This window comes from Atta cephalotes (assembly GCF_000143395.1).
Source record: "Atta cephalotes unplaced genomic scaffold scaffold00029, whole genome shotgun sequence".
Taxonomy (NCBI): Eukaryota; Metazoa; Arthropoda; class Insecta; order Hymenoptera; family Formicidae; genus Atta; species Atta cephalotes.
Window position 1 is genome coordinate 1,077,792 of NW_012130093.1, and position 17,838 is coordinate 1,095,629.

Below are 17,838 nucleotides of genomic sequence, written 5' to 3' on the forward strand. Positions count from 1 at the left end.
AAGAATTTCTCACAATCGATCGTTTGCGTTTCAAGGATTAAATTGTCACTTGCGCCTTGAAGACGCAACATATTTTTTTATAGGTAGAATCTCAGAGTATATCTCTTAAATATCTTCATATATCTCAAATCAAGTTTCCATCGAGATGAAATCCTTCCAAAATTAGTCAAAGAATATTTTACAAGACTTCTATCTTTTGTACTATAAAATCCTGAACTATTCATGTGTTTTTAACGGGAAAAAAATAATTGCATGTCCCTATTAAGTTTTAATAGGGAATATCGTCATGTGTGTGTGTGTGTGCCTGTGTGTTGTGTGCGTATGTGTGGAAAGATAAAAATCGAACACTCGATACATAATGTGATTGTTTCCCAGATCGCGCAATATTTTATTATTTAACACTATTTTTACTATTGCCTATACACTCTTGCCGAAAATCAAAACGGCAATGCTTCGATATTCGTAATTTAAGAAATCCGCCTGATTATTGCAAAACTGTATATTTTACCAAAGTTTCATAAAGTTATGGATTTTATTGAAATGTTTGACACTAAGATATTGTTTGTGTAAATCATATTATTGAAACTAACGGAATAAGCCCCGCCTTATTCTATTTATTTTCGTTAATACAAATCTGTATTATATAAAAAAACAAAAATATTGCCTCTTATTCGAAAAAAAACTTATTCAAAAAGAAAGAATTCATTTTATCTTAATGCATCTTAAGGTATTTGAAACATTAATCTACACACACATACACATCTATCTAAAGTTATATAAAATAAAATTCTTATCTATTGATGACATCGTTGCGGCCTCTCAGCCTGCGCATTCGTGCACAAAATCATTTCGTTTCTCGTAAGAGTTTAGCCGTGATGCCAACAATACCGCGTCTTCAAAGAATTGCACAAGATACATCTCAGTCGTTTCTTGCAGGGCTTCAAGAGTAGTGACTTGTATTCTACAAATGAATTACTTAACTTTGTTGAATGCTATAATAATCGAGATGTAAGAGTCTCCCGTTGAGACTCATATTTGTTTCGATAATTTTTTTCATTAATATAAAAGTCTAATAATTTTAAATATATATAAATACATAGTATGTTATATATTAAAATATAATATAGCATGTTATATTAAAATAATAAAAAAATTAGCATAATATATTTCATGAAAATTTTACTGTATGTATATAATAAAACATTGATTTTTATTTTTTTCATGATTTTTTTTATACATAAAACATTCTCTTCTATAGCACATGTAAAATAAAATTCATTCTTCTTAATTAATTAAATCAAACAATCATATAAATGAATATATAATCGAACAGTACCATGTAATTGATGAAAAATTTATGGTTTATAAATTATATTGATGTTATATTTACTTGGTGATATTCGTTTTGGGAAATATGTCGAGGATAATTTCTCTGACTAAACATGCAAAACATATTTCAGATATGAGAAAGTGTATTCTCCTTAGATTTCCTTTAGCACTTTAATTTCCTGCAGCACATGGCTCTTCTGCTTATATTTACTCACTATTACAGTTGTCTGAGAACAATTATTCAAAATCATCAATATAGAATAGTTAATTTAATGTATTTATTATAGCATGTATATATAAATATATATAACATAATTTATTTCATTAGAAAATTTAACGCATTCAACACTTATATAGGATTCAATCTAACATGTATCATTCGTCAGTGTCTTTCATTTAGTAATATAAATTTATATAAATGTTCTATCTTTCTTCGCAAAGAACCAGACAGAATGATATTTGTATCAACTTATGTCATTAAATGAAAATCCATCCACTTATATTGTCTTTATTTCCTCTTTTCTCCGAAGAATTTTTTGTTGGAAATATATTATTTATACGTTATACAATATATATAGATATTTCATTAAAAAATATGATCTCAGATATAAAAAAATGATACAATAAAAATACTAATTAATAAATACTAAGAGATTACTAGATTATTATTACATAAATGCACATAGAAATGTATATGTATATAAATGACAGCATTAGTGAGACATAATTTATTACACTAATGATTATTACATCAATATGTAAAATAACTGTGATAAATAATTCTGATAACGTGAAAGCAAGTATAGACATCTAATAGAAATAAGATTAACCTTGGAGTAATTTTTCGTCTAACCATCGTCTTTTGTGAACGTCTGAATTGCAGACGTTCACAAATTCTTAAACAACAACTAATTTGGATTCAATCAAATTATAAACTACAACTAATTTGGATTCAATCAAATTATAAACTACAACTAATTTGGATTTAGTCAAAAAGAATTTATCAGACATCAACAAACAATCCGATCTGAACGTAAGCATGAACTAATGGTTGGCGCCAATTCTGCTCGAATTTACTAACTTAACTTGAAAATAAACCAATGAACAAATTTTAAGAACACACAAGAACACAGCGTTCAGAAATTGCGTCTAGATAACTCTAAGCTATAGGTTACGTCACGTATGTATATTATAGCAAAAATGTACTCTAGAGCGTAATTTCTGAACGCAGCCCAGTAAGAATTTGGAGATGAAAAATTTATTCAAATTTAAAGATGTTACTAGAATATTAAATTACCTAGAATGTAGAATGTTGATATCAAAAGAAGAAAATGCTAAAATATCGCAATTTATCAAATAATAACAAAAAATTAATAGTAATATAATAAATTAACAATATGATAATAATAGGGTATATAATAAATATTATGATAAATGTATGATGACGAATAACGATGGTGGAAACTTTCGATGGAATCAGATTTTATTTCGAAGAATAAATTTCGCATTAAAAAGTTGACGAGCCTGACTACAACTGCGAGTGATGACGGTGCTCGGTGGTGTAGTTGTCATTCTTTTTTCCTAAAGTGTGGTAGGATGATTTTCACATTGCTCTCGTATATATTGTGATTTCTGTGATTGTCGTACATAAAAGCGTTAGCTGTTGATCTCGCAGACCAACTCGAACAGCATTTCGCTCAGGTGAGACCACGATTTTCATATTTTGTGCACAGATGCGAACTTGTCGCGCGCTTTTGAGGTTAACTCTCGCTCGACAAACTGAAGTTCTTTTCACTCCTGTTGAAGAAGGTGCGTTGTTGTCACTCGTCGATCTGATAGTATTGGCACTCGCGTATATTCGCGAATACTAACATGTATTCGTGAGTACTCGCGATCGTTCGCGCAACTTTTGCAATTTTCCAAAAGAACGTGAGAAATTGGCGATGATACGGTCTTAGTTTGAAAAATCATAAATTTTTGAATTGATTTACTTCGCAAAACTCAGGCATTTAATTTAGGCTGTTTATCTTTTAGAAGATACAGTCGACATAAACATTGTTCTATCCTTCTCTATTCAATGAATAAAAAAAATAGAATATTTTGTTTCTTGAAAGGAAAATAGCCATAATCGATGCTTCAAATTTTCCTTCTTGTCAAAGTTCGATTTCACTCTAACTTGAAGACTGTAATAGCATTTTTTACTTCAAAATGTAGTTAATTGTAAGAATATGCCGAATAAAGTACAAGTAAAAAATTGTAATTAATTTACAATATACTGCTGATGCCATTTCTTTTTTCGTTCATAGCTTTATTTTTCAAATATAATTAATTCAAATAGAATTTGATTACAGTAGTCGCGACACTGATAATTTGAATAGCTTCCTGCAGTCGATTAGCCAGGAGTTCTCCATCTACACGTATAGCATGCTGAACACCGGAGTAGACATGGACTCGATACGAAATCTCTCGGAGGATCAATTACTGGCGGAGTGTGGCATCACCAATAGTATTCATTGGCTCAGGATACTTGACGCCATCAAGAACATGCAGCATAATCAGTTCAGCTCGTGCGAGTACAAATCGCCTAACACGTTCCTTGACGTCTTCATCAGTTATTGTAGATCATACTGCTTGCAAGTGATGAGTCTGTTGAAGGTATATCTACAGTTGCAGGGCTTTATGGTTTTTCATCTACGTCGAGAGGCTTGAGGCCGGCAAGTTTGACAACAACTTGCTACAGAGCATCAGGCAGACCAAATACTTCCTCCTCGTATTTACACCCCAGGCTTTGGAGAGGTGTATACAAGACAGCGAGTGCAAGGATTGGGTACATAGGGTGAGTCTTTCATCGTATTTTTTTGTTAGAAAAATATTGAGATATTTTTACAATTTTCTTTAATCCTCAGTACACACAGTGGAGTTAGCGTAACCTCACCCGATTTTCATAGTTCACGTTTTCTTCCGATCCCTTTTCACTTATTGCAAAATATCTTTTGTGCTACGACATTTTAGACTTTCTAATTCAAAAATTCTTTTTTTTCAGTCTTCAAACGATAGATTAAAAAAATTTGTTAAAATCAATGCATCACAATCCGAGAAACAAGCAAAAAAAAACACTGGATTACAAATATCCTGATGTTGATAGACTGCCAGAGTTGTGTGTACTAAGGGTTAATTATACACTATTAAATTATTTAAAATGTATGCTTGCTTTTTTCATTGCTTTTATCAATTTCGAAGTCGCAAAAAAGAAATGAATAAATTTTCAATTAACTCAATTCATTTTTTAGAAAATTTAAAATTAAAGAAGAGAAAGTTTTAAAAAATATCTTTCACTAATTATCTTTTTTCTCAGCAAATGAAAATACTCTAAAATTGAGAGTATTTAATTTATTTTGCGAAGTATAGTATCAATTTATTTTTTATTATCTTATAGAAAATTGTTGCCGCGCTGCAATCACAATGCAACATAATCCCGATCATTGACAATTTTCAATAGCCGGAACCTGAAGAACTTTCTGAAGACATGCGCGCGACATTTGCCATTTTAATGGTATTCGTTGGATTCATGATTATAAAGACGCCTGCGTAGACAAATTAGAAAGGTAAAGTATTGTAATTTAATTTCTTTTTTACATTTCTTTTTTTTTTGTTAAGAGAAAATGATTTTGATCAGAATAAAGAAGACAATTTCTATTCTCTAAAACAAATTATAATTGAAATATTACCAGTCACCGCTTTCTAAGATTAATAATTTTATTTTAAATACAATTTTAAATACAATTATGTTTACTGTATCACAAAATAATTGTTATAATAATTTCATTAATTATTTATAATAAATCACAATTATGATAGAATTAAATATGATGAGGTCAAATGTAAAACAATCACTCCTTTCCGTCCTCTTCAAGTAGAAGTATGGCCAGTGATCAATGGCCTTGTGAATTGACTCTTCGTCGTCTGCAATGTAACCGTTCTTGTAACGCTGTTGGAATGAATTTGCTTCACTCTGTCCAACAATTACTGCAGGGGGCTCAAGCCAGATTGTTTTATAAGAATCAATTGGCCGATACACAATTGCTTATTCTTGTTGGCCTTCCACTTTCGTTTAATTAATGTGTAAATATTCGTCGCTTCAGCGTTTCCAAAATTGCTGATGGATCCACTCGCTGCCGGCGCAGTAGTCATCTTGGGTTTTCTTCCGTCAAATCTGAAATCTGGGAAGCTGTTGTTCAGCGCTGTAATGACCCGGAGTAATACAATTTAAATCATTTGGGTCTGTACTTAACGAAGTAAGTGGTTGCAAGTTTAAAATTGCTTTGATTTTGCACAATACCGTTTGCGTTTCTTCTAATGTAAGATAAGATTAACTTAATACACAATGCATGTGAAACTTTGCGGATTTAACCGCCGCCTCTCACAATTCGCCAAAATATGAGGCATTGAGTGGTATAAATTTTCACGTTACCTCGTGCGCACGCAATAATATCTTAATTGCCGATTGTGAAGATTCAGCATTAACCAACTCGTAAAATACTTTTAATTGTTTATTTGTTTTGACGTCATGCCATTGTCAGAATATAAAGTTATTGGATTGCCTCTGCTATAATTTGAACGCTCTCAGGAAAGTCTTTGTAAAATCGCTTACAATTTCTAAATGGACAGCTTTAGTTGCAAAACAAATAAATATGCAAATGTACGCTTTGTGCATCCTGGCATTGTGTCTCTTACATTCCTTGAAAAAAATCGGGATAATCTATACCCGTATGTGTAAATCGCGAAATTCTGACGCGGTCCTTCCGCCATAATCGCCTGTGATGCAATCGGCCTATACTTGAAACATATTTACACAATTATATATTATTCTACGAACTGTCAAACATCGCTGTCGCACAGCGTGCATGGTTGCCTATAATTCTGTTGAATGTAATGTTTTAATAATGTTCTCTATGAATAATGTCATGACTCTTCGGCACCCCTGTAAAGCTAGTCCCCATTATTTATAAAAATAATTTTTTTTAGAGTTTTGAATAGATTTCCAATAGCTTCAGAGTTCCTGATAAGTTTAAGAAATAGTTCTGGCCATTAAAGCTATAAAAACGCGAAAAAATGGGGGGTTAACTTCACGCAGTCCTCTTATTTTAAAAGAAAATCATTTTTTTAGAGTTTTGGATAGATTTTGAAAAGTTCCAAAATTTCTGATAGGTTTAAAAAATAGTTCCGTTCGAGAAAGTAAAAAGAACATCATTGAAAAACCCGAAATTGACACTTAAAAAACAGCCATAACTTTGAAAGTATTATTTTTATATAATTTTCTCATCAAGATATTTTATAGAACTCTGCGGGGGCTACCCAACTCTCAACAGAACTCTCAACAGAACTGTTATATATAATTGTTAAATATAGATTTATTAATATACATACATATTTTTTTATATATAACAGTATGAAATATCAAAAATTATAAATACAGTTATATTCTTTAATTAATATTCTTGAGCCAAATGAAATCCAGCATTAAATATTCGGGATTTTTATCTTTATAAAGCGGGCAGTATGAAATCAGCAAAATCAAACCTATTGGTACGATGGCAAGTCAATAAGTTCTTAGAAAATCTGTCAGAGGGCACTCGCAGTGTCATATCACATTACTTTTTGACAAGTAGAATCTCTCAGCTTATTATTATCAAATTTTAAGCGGAATTCATCGCGTAGTTTCATTTCTGTAGATGATTAAAGCGAACAACCTTTGTATTTTTTGCAAAATAGAAAAAAACGAGTTTCGTGCAGTGATCAAACATCTACATACGAAAAATTAACCAAAAGAAATCAAAACCGAGTTGGATAATGTTCATAGCACATCTGCACCAGCATTCACGACTGTATACAATTGGGTGAATGAATTTAAACGTGGTCGTGATCCATATGTGATGCACCTCGTTCAGGACGTCCAATTGAGGCTGCTATACCAGAAATCATCGATAAAGTCCACGATATTGTTTTGACTGATCGACGAGTGAAAGTGCATGAGCGCTTGTTGAGGCCACAGACATATCACATAGCACAATGATTTCAATTTTTGCACGAACAATTTGGTATGAAAAAGCTATCGGCAAGATGGGTGCCGCGTTTGCTCACTGTGGACCACAAGCGTGACCGTGATGATTTCAAAACAATGTTTGGAGATGTTTCAACGTAATCCAGATGAATTTCTGCGTCGATTCATTACTATGGACGAAACATGGATCCATTACTTCACACCCGAGATGAAGGAACAGTTAAAACAATGAACTTCATCGAGTAAACCAGCTCCGAAGAAGGCGAAGACCGTAAAATCGGCCGGAAAGGTGATGGTCACAGTTTTCTGAAATGCACGCGGTATAATTCATATCGATTACTTTCCGTCGAAACAATCGACAATAGCGATTACTACGCAACCTTATTGGACCGTTTCAACAATATTTTAAAGAAAAAACGTCCCTATTTAGCGAAAAAGAAAGTGCTCTTCCATCAAGAAAATGCACGGATTCACACGTGTCCGGCACCGATACCAAATTCAACGAATTCCGCTACGAATTGCTTCCCCATCCAGCATATTCGCCAAATTTAGCCCCCTGCGACTATTTCCTGTTTCCAAACCTGAAGAAATGTTCGGAGAAAAGAGATTCACTACCAGAGAGCAGCTCATCGCTGAAAGAGCTTATTTTGAAGACAGAGACTTATTTTGGAGAGTTGGACAAATTATATTATTCGGACGCCCTGAAAAAGTTAGAAAATCGTTGGAAATGTATCGAGCTAAAAAGAGATTATATTAAGAAATAAAAATGAATCGATCAAAAAAAATGTGTTTTACTATGTTTTTCTAAAAATTTATTGACTTGCCCTCGTATATATATTCATTTTATATTAATTTGTACTCTTAAAATTTTGTACCCTATGCCGTTTAAAAAAAAATGTTGCGCTACTTAACATTAAACTGGCAAGACAAATTCAAAATAAAAAAAAATCAAAATTAAATAATTTTAGAAATCAAAATTAAAAATGGAGAGTGATGAGAGAATAAAAACACAAATAAACAAATTAAAAAAAATTTTTATTTTTTATTGTAAAGTAATTCTGAAATCATGTAACTGTCACTTCATACAATTTTTACTATTTCTTACAATTTCGGAAGTATCTACTTCGAAAGAGGAAAACCCATTTATTTCGAAGGGGTTACCCACATAAAAGGTAAAAAGACACATAAAAATTGCAAAATGTCGAAAATTCTAATGACAAAAATTCGTAGAATTTGAACTGAAAAAATTACCAGCGATTATAGATGTCTATTTTCTAACTTAGAAAAGCAAAAATTTTTTGAAGAGTTCTGACAGTTCTGTTGAGAATTCTGAGTAGCCCTCGCAGAATTCTATTAAAAAAATCTTAATAAGAAAATTGTATAAAAATAATATTTTCAAAGTGGCTGTTTCTCAAGTGTCAATTTTGGGTTTTTCAATGATGTTTTTTTTACTTTCTCGAATGGAACTTCTTAAATCTATTAGGTTCTATCCAGAATTATCTATCCAGATCTATCTATCCAGAACTTTTAAAAAAAAAAGATTGTTTTCGAAAATGGAGGTCTGCAGAAAGTTAACTCCCCATTTTTTTAATTACGTTTTTATGGCGTTTTTTTAAAGCCATAGCTTTAATGGCCAGAACTATTTCTTAAACTTATCTGGAGCTATTGGAAATCTATTCAAAACTCTTAAAAAAAATTTATTAATTTTTTTAATAATGAGGTTAGCTTTACAGGAGTTTTTTGGGCAACAGCATCGGATGGCGTGCTTCGTACGGTAATTTGGAATTTTTCAACCTACTCTAATTATTACACTTTTGTCCAGAAAAGGCGTCAACGCTAATATGCGGTTAGAAACGTCAATGTTTCGCTCAACAATCGATAGTCTCCCGCTGCACGCTTCGGATTATGGCCGCTGACACCTTGTGAAACACAAACAATTCACAAACTTTTGATTGACGGGAATAAAATCGCTATCACGCACGCTATCATCTCCAAACTATAATGTCTACGCAACCACTCCAACACAATTGACATGTCCATCAAGGTTGCTGCCATCACCGATTTCTTTTACTCCGGTAGATCCGACGATTCCTCAATCGGTTCTCGACTCAGCCAACGAGCCTCCTCGAATTGAAGAAACGGAGGACCGTTCCATCACATGCTGGAATCGCACAAACTCGACAAGTTCATTCCTCGCGACAAAAGCTCGGTTGGATTTTCCGCTGACGGCACGTGCCGCGATTTCGAGCCCTCGGTCATCTGCTGTATTTTTCTGACTCAAGTGGAAGACAAAAACTGATCATCTGCGCGATGGAGACGATATCTACTACAAGGTTACAGTGGAATCCGTCTACATAAACATCTCTGTATCGGCTAAATCGATCGATGATTGAATTCTTTCGACCAATTTTGCAAGCAGCAATGCTGCGCTCAGCTCCAATCGAAGTAACGAGATGAGTAGTATACAGCGTCACCAAAATCCGGACAAATCGAAGAATTTCTTTAAACAAAATGTTTTTAATGAAAAATTAAATATTACAAAAAAATTCTTTTACATGGCACTTGGAGAATCCCTGTAGAGTACAATTATTCGATATATCCTTCATTAGCTTGAATGATGACTTCTATTCTCGGTTTGAAACGTTTGCACGCATGCTGTAGCACTGTCCATGCCGAGACTTGTTTGATTCTTTCAACTATGCTCCATACGTAGTAGTCCAAGAAATTTCTGGGCTGTGAGGCTAGAATTCTTTGGACCAAAACATATCGATGTTGTCTGAGAGCCAATTTTAAATCAAATGGTTGAGTTGGTGGATGATGCACCGTCCTACTGAAAAACATATGGCCTTCCAAACGTCACTTCTTTCATCCACGGCTTCACTACAAACTTCAAAATGCGCAACGATTGCCTTTGATCATCCGAAATTAGTGCTTGAGCTCTTTCGACGACTGCGAGGGTTCTCGCGGTGTATTCTTTCGAATGACTCTTCCTCGTTAGCATATTGGAACCTTCGTTGAACTCTCAAGAGGAGCATTTTCTCTTCTCCCTCATTATTTTTTTCAAATTTATAGAGCTCTCTGAATTTCATTTTACATACACACATCATTTAAATACATACATCTAATGAATCCGCGCGCAGACAAGACATAGAGCAGAAAATTTGTTTTAAAGCAGAGAATTTTTGTTTTATATAGAAAGAATCCGCGCGTGAACAAGACATGGACAAGACTGACACTGAAAAGCATACTTCGCTGCAGCGAGACTGGGATGTATCTATGGCAGTCGATGTATATAAAACGAAGTAAAATCAAAAGCGTTACCGCGAGAAGATCGACATAATAAGTTCTGGGGCAGTTGCCTTTGTTGTGCACAGAGCATCCGACTATCAAATGTTACCGTTATACATATTGAGATATTGAACAGCCGCCGCCGACGCCGTAGCCATGTACTCTATCTCATATACTTACCATCTTTCTCTCATACGTTATGCTGCCCGTTGCGATTCATGTCCATCTTATACTTATGATACTTTTCTCTCATTGCAGCTTCCTATGTAACTCCTTTTATTTATTCTCGCATTAAATATATACATATACATATATATTTTTTATTTCTATTGTATTTATTCGATTATATTCTAATAATGCTTTTAAAGTGAGCGTAGCGATATTATCGGACGCGATGATATTATAGATTACGATGATGCTACCAGCACATATAATACTGATATCATGAAGAAGATAGGAAGGAAAAAACGAATAAATATCATAAAGACGGAAAGAATGAATAATTTCAAATGCTGAGACATATATAATTATTCGTTTAGTTTTCATATACTATACATAGTATTATCCATAGTGTAACTAATAATTCACATTCAATATTTGAATTTTTATCATAAACGTTAGGTGTTTGCCGCATCATTTGTTATTTGACGCGTCTCGCGATGACATCAATGTAATTTAACACAACAAAAATTCGACGTTCGCAATTTCACAAGTGTCGACAGCTTTATTAGATTCAGCGTAATCAATTTTTTCAAGGACAAATCACACAACATGTCATGACATATTTCATGGTGACGTCATCACTGGATGAATTTCAGGATCGCGACAGTGGATGAGCATTGTCGCGAATTCTCAATTTGGTAGTGAATATGAATAAGCAATCCAATGCGCGCGAGATGTTGCTTCGAGGTGTCGCGAGAAATCATACTTAAGAAATGATGACGTGCGTTCGACGGATAATGTATGTTCGCGTAGTCGGTGATAGCCGCTCTATATTCGGCTAAAAGTCATGTGAATAGAAAATCGTCATATCCGCGTATTATATTACTATGTTGAATCTCGCGGATATCGAATTTCCGATAACGTTCAAAGATATTCGAAGATCTCAACAATATATCGATCAACAGATTCAGTATCGAAGATAAACAGACTTCCTCTTCCTCTACGACTCACAGGCAACAAGGGGGACAAACATGTCAATCTCCTGTACCTTCAAGATTCATACAACGACAATGTTAGACACTTTGCGTGGATAAAAGATCTATCTCGCCTTATAAAATCACAAATTACTGGGAAAAAGAACAGGAAATATTTTTGTGATCGGTAAACATAATAAGAAAAATCAATAAAAAAAAATATTTAAAAGACAGTAAAAAGAAATAGAAAAATGATTTCTCTATTTATAGATGCCTCCATTATTTCAGTTCAAGCGCAACGTTGGAGATCCACAGCGAAGACTGTAATAAGATGAACGACTGTGCCATTCAACTGCCGAACGAAGACAAAAATGACTCGAATTCGATAACTATAATAATTGGGAATGAGTACCGTTTATCGTCTATGTCGATCTGGACTGTGTCCTGCGGAAAACGGAATGAATCCGATAAGGAAGACGCGTCGTACGCGTATCAGCGGCATGAAGCGTTTAGCATAGGCTACTACGTGCGATGCGCGTACGACGACGCGTTATCATTGTATTATCTCCGTCGCGATGAAGATTGTATAGCATGGTTCGTGCGACAACTCAAAGATTTGGCGCATCGCGTGAAAAATATCGTATCCGTCATGCCCATAAAAACGTTATGTAAACAATAGGAGGCGCGACGTGTTGTCACATCTGTGAGAAATCGTTCGCATCCGATACGCGATCATTGTCATCTGTAGATACTGCAATCTATTCGCGCATTCGAATTGCAACTTAAATTATCAAAATTCGTTTTATATTCCGATAATAATGTAATATTTCACAATTTTGACCCTATTCGATATTGCCATGTTTTTTGTAATAGAATTTTTATTGTAACTGTCAGTCTCAACATGCCCAGCGGATCGAAAACGCTCGAGCTCTTCAACAAAATCGCTTGGTTATGCGATTAGGGAATCCGTAACTGCCCTTAAAATGTATCGCTCGCAGAGTTCGCTCACGATTTCAAGAATCTTAGTATCGCGCTACTGATTCAACGGAACAGGTAAACAAGGCGGATTCAAGAACTCCGAGGAAGAGATGAGGGACAGGGGAGGGAGTGGCGCGGGGAAGGATCCACGGGGGGGGGGAGTGAGGGATAACATCAATAGACGAGGGGAGAGACGTCACAGGGGGAGGAGGATGACGTCACTAGGCGAGAGGGATAACTTCACAGAGGGAGGGGAAGGCGGATGATGTCAGTCGGCGAGGGTGTAACGTCACAGGAAATGGAAAGATGGAAAATGACGATGATAGTGATATCGCGGGGATGGTGGTATGGGAGGGGGAGGGGAGGAGCGAGGATGTCACGGGTGCGGGAAATTACGTAGCCAGAAATTATGTAGCGGGAAATTACGTAGCGGAGATGTGCGGAAGCTTGCGTCCGCGTCGCGGTAAAAACGTGGGATCAATGGTCGCCGGGCATGGTCCGTTACCACTGCTGCCATCGGTTCTCGCCGCCGTCTGCGGACGCGGACTGCCGCCACCAGGTCCTCACCGCGCGCTATACTTACCATACTTATCATTAATATATACCATTAACAATAAGTATATGTTAAGATCAGTAGTATGTAAATAAATAAATATATATACATATTATATACTTATTTATATGTCTACTGGTCAGGATAGAGGAAAAACATATTGATGCGAGATAACATATTATATATTTTATTTAAAAATTTACAATTCTTCCTGGCGTCGCAATCATCAGTTAAATATTTCAAATATATTTTGCAAAGCATAATTCTTTACATGTTTTCTACATCGTATAGTATTATAATCATCTAGAATACCAGGTATATAAATATGAAATTGGAATTTTTTTATAGAAAATACACGTTTATTGCATGAAAATGATAAAAAATATTTTATTCGAAGTATTGCCCATCGATAGCATTTTTTCACCTGTTTGACAATTTGTGGATGCCACGCCAAAAAAATTGTTGCTCTTTTGAGCCAAACTAGTCATCTAGCCATTTTCGTACATCTTCGTAAGAAGTGAAGCGCTGCTGAGCAAGTTCGTCCCATCGATGCAAATAAGTGGTAATCGGACGGAGCCAAGTCTTGTGAGTAGCCGCATGCGAAAGTATTTCCCAACCAAATGCCTCAATCGTTTCCTTGACCAGTTTTGGTGTATATGATGGTGCAAATATCATGAAGCAAAATCACTTTGTGTCGCCTTTTTTGATATTCGTTTTTCATACAAAGCTTGATTCAAATTGATCATTTGTTGTCGGTAACGGTTAGTATTGACGGTTTCGCCAGGTTTTAGCAGCTCATAATAGATCACACCTTTCTGATCCCATCAAACACAGAGCATTATCTTCCGTCTATAGCGATTTGGAGTCGGTATCGATGGTTCGCCTAGAGTTACCCATGATCTTTTAGGATTCTCAAAATATATCCACTTTTCGCCAGTCACAATGGAGTTTCAATGAAGATATGACTTTCTTTTGTACGCAGCAGCCTGGCGAGCAGCATTTCGCAAGTGGTTTTTCGGTTTTCCTGCTTTCATTTAGTTCATGTGGAATCCATTTTTCCATCTTCTGAATCTTTCTCATGGATTTCAAATGTATGGAGACGGCTTCTCGTGTCACATTCAATTGATCCGCGAGTTGTTGTTGAGTTTGAGCGTCATCCTCATCCAACAATGCTTGCAATTCGCTGTCTTCAAACTTTTTCGGTGGTTTTCCACGTTCTTCGTTTCTCAAATCATCGCCACTTTTGAATTTTTTAAACCACTCAAAGCACTGTAATTTATCAAGCATACTCACCGTAAGCTTCGACAAGCATTCGATGCGATTCTGCAGCAGTTTTCTTCAAATGGTAACAGAAAATCAATGCTGTCCGCAAATCGTAGTTTTCAGGCACAAAATTCGACATGTTCAACGCTATTACAAACTATACTGTTGTATGAAACTTGTATTGTTGTGAGTTGAAAATCTTTGTCAGAACAAGGAAATGGCGTCAATGGCGCCGTCTGACGACAACTACATTGACATCTATGGCCATCTATTGATAAATTCCGGTTTCATATTTACATACCTGGTAATTAAAGATTTCATGTTTTCGTAAACTGCATTCAAGGTCTCCATGTGTTTTCACTCATCGTGGCTGTGAAACTTGCTGCCAGAAACAAATTTCACAACCACGTTCGTTTCTTCCGTTCCTTGACATACACGATAACATCATCTTCAAATACTGCAGTCGTGATCAGGGATTTCATCTCGCTATACGGGACTATCCCATCCTCCCATCCATGATGATAAGCACTCAACCAGGAAGCGCAAGACCTGTTGGATCTTGTCAAAAATTTTCATGGCACGGGACTCGTAAAAATGTAATGTGTGAGAACGGTCCCTTGTTTCAGCACCGCTACTTCTTTGACGATAAATTTCTTGTTAACGATGAATCCTTGCAAATCCACAAATGTTGGTACGACTATGACGAACAATTCTTCAAGATTATGTTTTTCTCTCCCTTTAGAGTTCTAAATACTTTCTGGCCTTGCAATTTATATAATCTTGCGCACTACGTGACAACGGACAATACTCGATTACGATCGTGTATGATGAGACAATAGGCGGGTTTCTTGCAGTCAAATTCTATGTGCTCCAGTGGTGCTTTTGACGGATTCATTGTTTTTGATTCGCGAGCAATCAATGACCGCAGAAAGCTCTTTCTCGATAAACGAGAACACACGTTGAGCAGCGTTTCGAAATTGATTCCATAATATGTTTTATGAAAAACTCGCGTACATATCAAACAGGATGGCGTATCTCTTTTTGCCAAAATCTAGATTTAAATCGTCGTACGGATAAAATGTCGAATTTAGATAAAGTTTCACGTTACTCAAATTACAATCATCGAACGCTTACATCTCATTGACATTCTTTCGACCGGTTTGCAGGGCAAAGATAACATATCGCGGCTTCTCAAGTTGAGTCACCGTTTTGACAGCACATAAATGTTTGGTCGTATTCTTCTTAACAGAATACTCGTACTGAATACTCGTGCAGATTTTAGCGAAAACTTATGCTCAGATAACGACTGCTTTCCAATGCTCACAGCATTGATAATTTATTGACCTCGTTTAACGCAACGAGGCATCCACCACTGCACTTTGAATAATTCAACCTCTGGCTCCGTCGCAGAATTTCCCACCAATTGTAATCGTAATTTTTCTTCTGGATCGTTTTTCTTCTTCATCTTTCTTCATCATCTATCTTTCTTCGATGTAGAGAAAACTGTCGCACGGCAACATGTACAAATCCTGCTGTATGGGTATCCGTATCTCGTCGTTATGTCCAAACATAGTGTTGGCGTACGGATTGTATGTATGAATCTCAATCTTGACGATGATGCGGTCGTCAAAAATCGGTTCACCGGTAATGTTCATCCGGTAAGGATATTAGCCATTTTGTATGATGAAATCCAATGACTTTAAGAATGCAACATTGGATGCAGTGAGTTTTTTCCAGGTGTAGTCTTTCCAGTAAAAGGTATATCTCTCGTCTGTTCAACAAGCATCTCACGTTAGCACAACCTAACCTAACTGTGATCTGTTCTCTACGAAACTCAAGCAATCGACCGTCTTGATCCAGCACGCGAATCGTCAGATCCGTAATGCTCCGTACAACGATCAAAAGGTAAATAATTTGCGTCGGTCTTTCTGATATCTTATATCCCGGTGGCATGCTCGGCGAAAATTCGTGTATCGTATACCTGTCGTTGCTTTACCCGCGTCACGTTGCACTCGATACGTATGATATTCATGTTGATAATTTATTGGAACTTGTGTCACTATCGCGACTCCAGCACGCGACAAAAATCCCAGCAGCGAGCCAATGTTGTGAGGTTTTCAAAATTTATCCGATAGGCGCATTTGATCTCACTTCTCATCGTATTGTTGTTGGTGCGATCAACCAGCGGGAACTCTTCATTCTCCTTGCTCTTTGCATCGTGAGAACATAAAATTTCACGTTTCAGATATACTGTTCTATCACGCATCGTACGATTCTTCGCGAATGACAATTTCCTCGTTACCGTAGTAAAATTTATTGTTGAATTTGGCTAAAGTATAATACGTTTCAATATCCATTAGACTGAGCTCGTAACCGCCGTCACCCAAATCTACCGCTGAAAAGTAGGTCACGGCGAGGACTGCTCTTACTGGTCAGCGACATGTTTCAAACGAGTACTGAGTTAAACAACGCAATGTCGATCCTTAAATTGCTTATCAATCGTTCATAAAAACTGTAGACAAAGCTACAATTGTTCTAACTGTAACGTTGATGAGATGTGCGATTGTATTCGATTACACTGTTTGCCATATACCGTTCAAGTTTATTCGGCAGTCGAAGATTGCCAAAACTGTCAAAGTACGTGACGCGATTCTCTCTTTCCGCATACGCTACCCAATGCGTATCAGGTCCCTCAGCATTGTTCAGATTTACGATATCGCTTTCGTTTTGACGTACTCCTTTGATATATAGTAGATACTCCTTCGGTATATAGTACGCATAAAGATGCATCTAAAATATGGAATGCGCATACGGTTTACAAGTTGTTGCAATTATATATCAGTAGTTATTCTCCTCGGCATTTTTAACGTTTCATCGACATTTTTTTTTCTACGCGTGATGCCTTGTCCGCGCTAGTAGGGAGTGAGATAAACGTTGCGGCCTTTCATTACGCGATTATGACGTTGCAGTCCAGCTGATGCTGCGCCGCAGCTGTTATCGTCTACTGCCTTAGCGGTTCTCCTTGTGCCGTCGACCAATGATCGAGAATGTCAAGCAATAGTAGAACAGGCAGGATGCCGCCGTGTTTCGCTATCAGAAGTATCCGCTTGCTCTTTTTTTCTTCCTTACTTTCAAACCCATACTAATTCTTCATTTTGACTTTCATAGCTGCCCAAACTGCTCTGGCTGCGGTTCTCTCTCTCTCTCTTCCTTCTCCNCTCTTNTNTNTC

At 36.0% G+C, this 17,838-nt stretch overlaps 2 pseudogenes; one reads left to right on the forward strand and one right to left on the reverse strand.

Moving 5' to 3' along the window:
• Positions 1 to 790: 790 nt before the first annotated feature.
• Positions 791 to 2,185, reverse strand: LOC105620788 (annotated as a pseudogene).
• Positions 2,186 to 3,753: 1,568 nt separating this feature from the next.
• The window catches only part of LOC105620806, an 18,010-nt pseudogene continuing 3,925 nt past the window's right edge, over positions 3,754 to 17,838 (forward strand).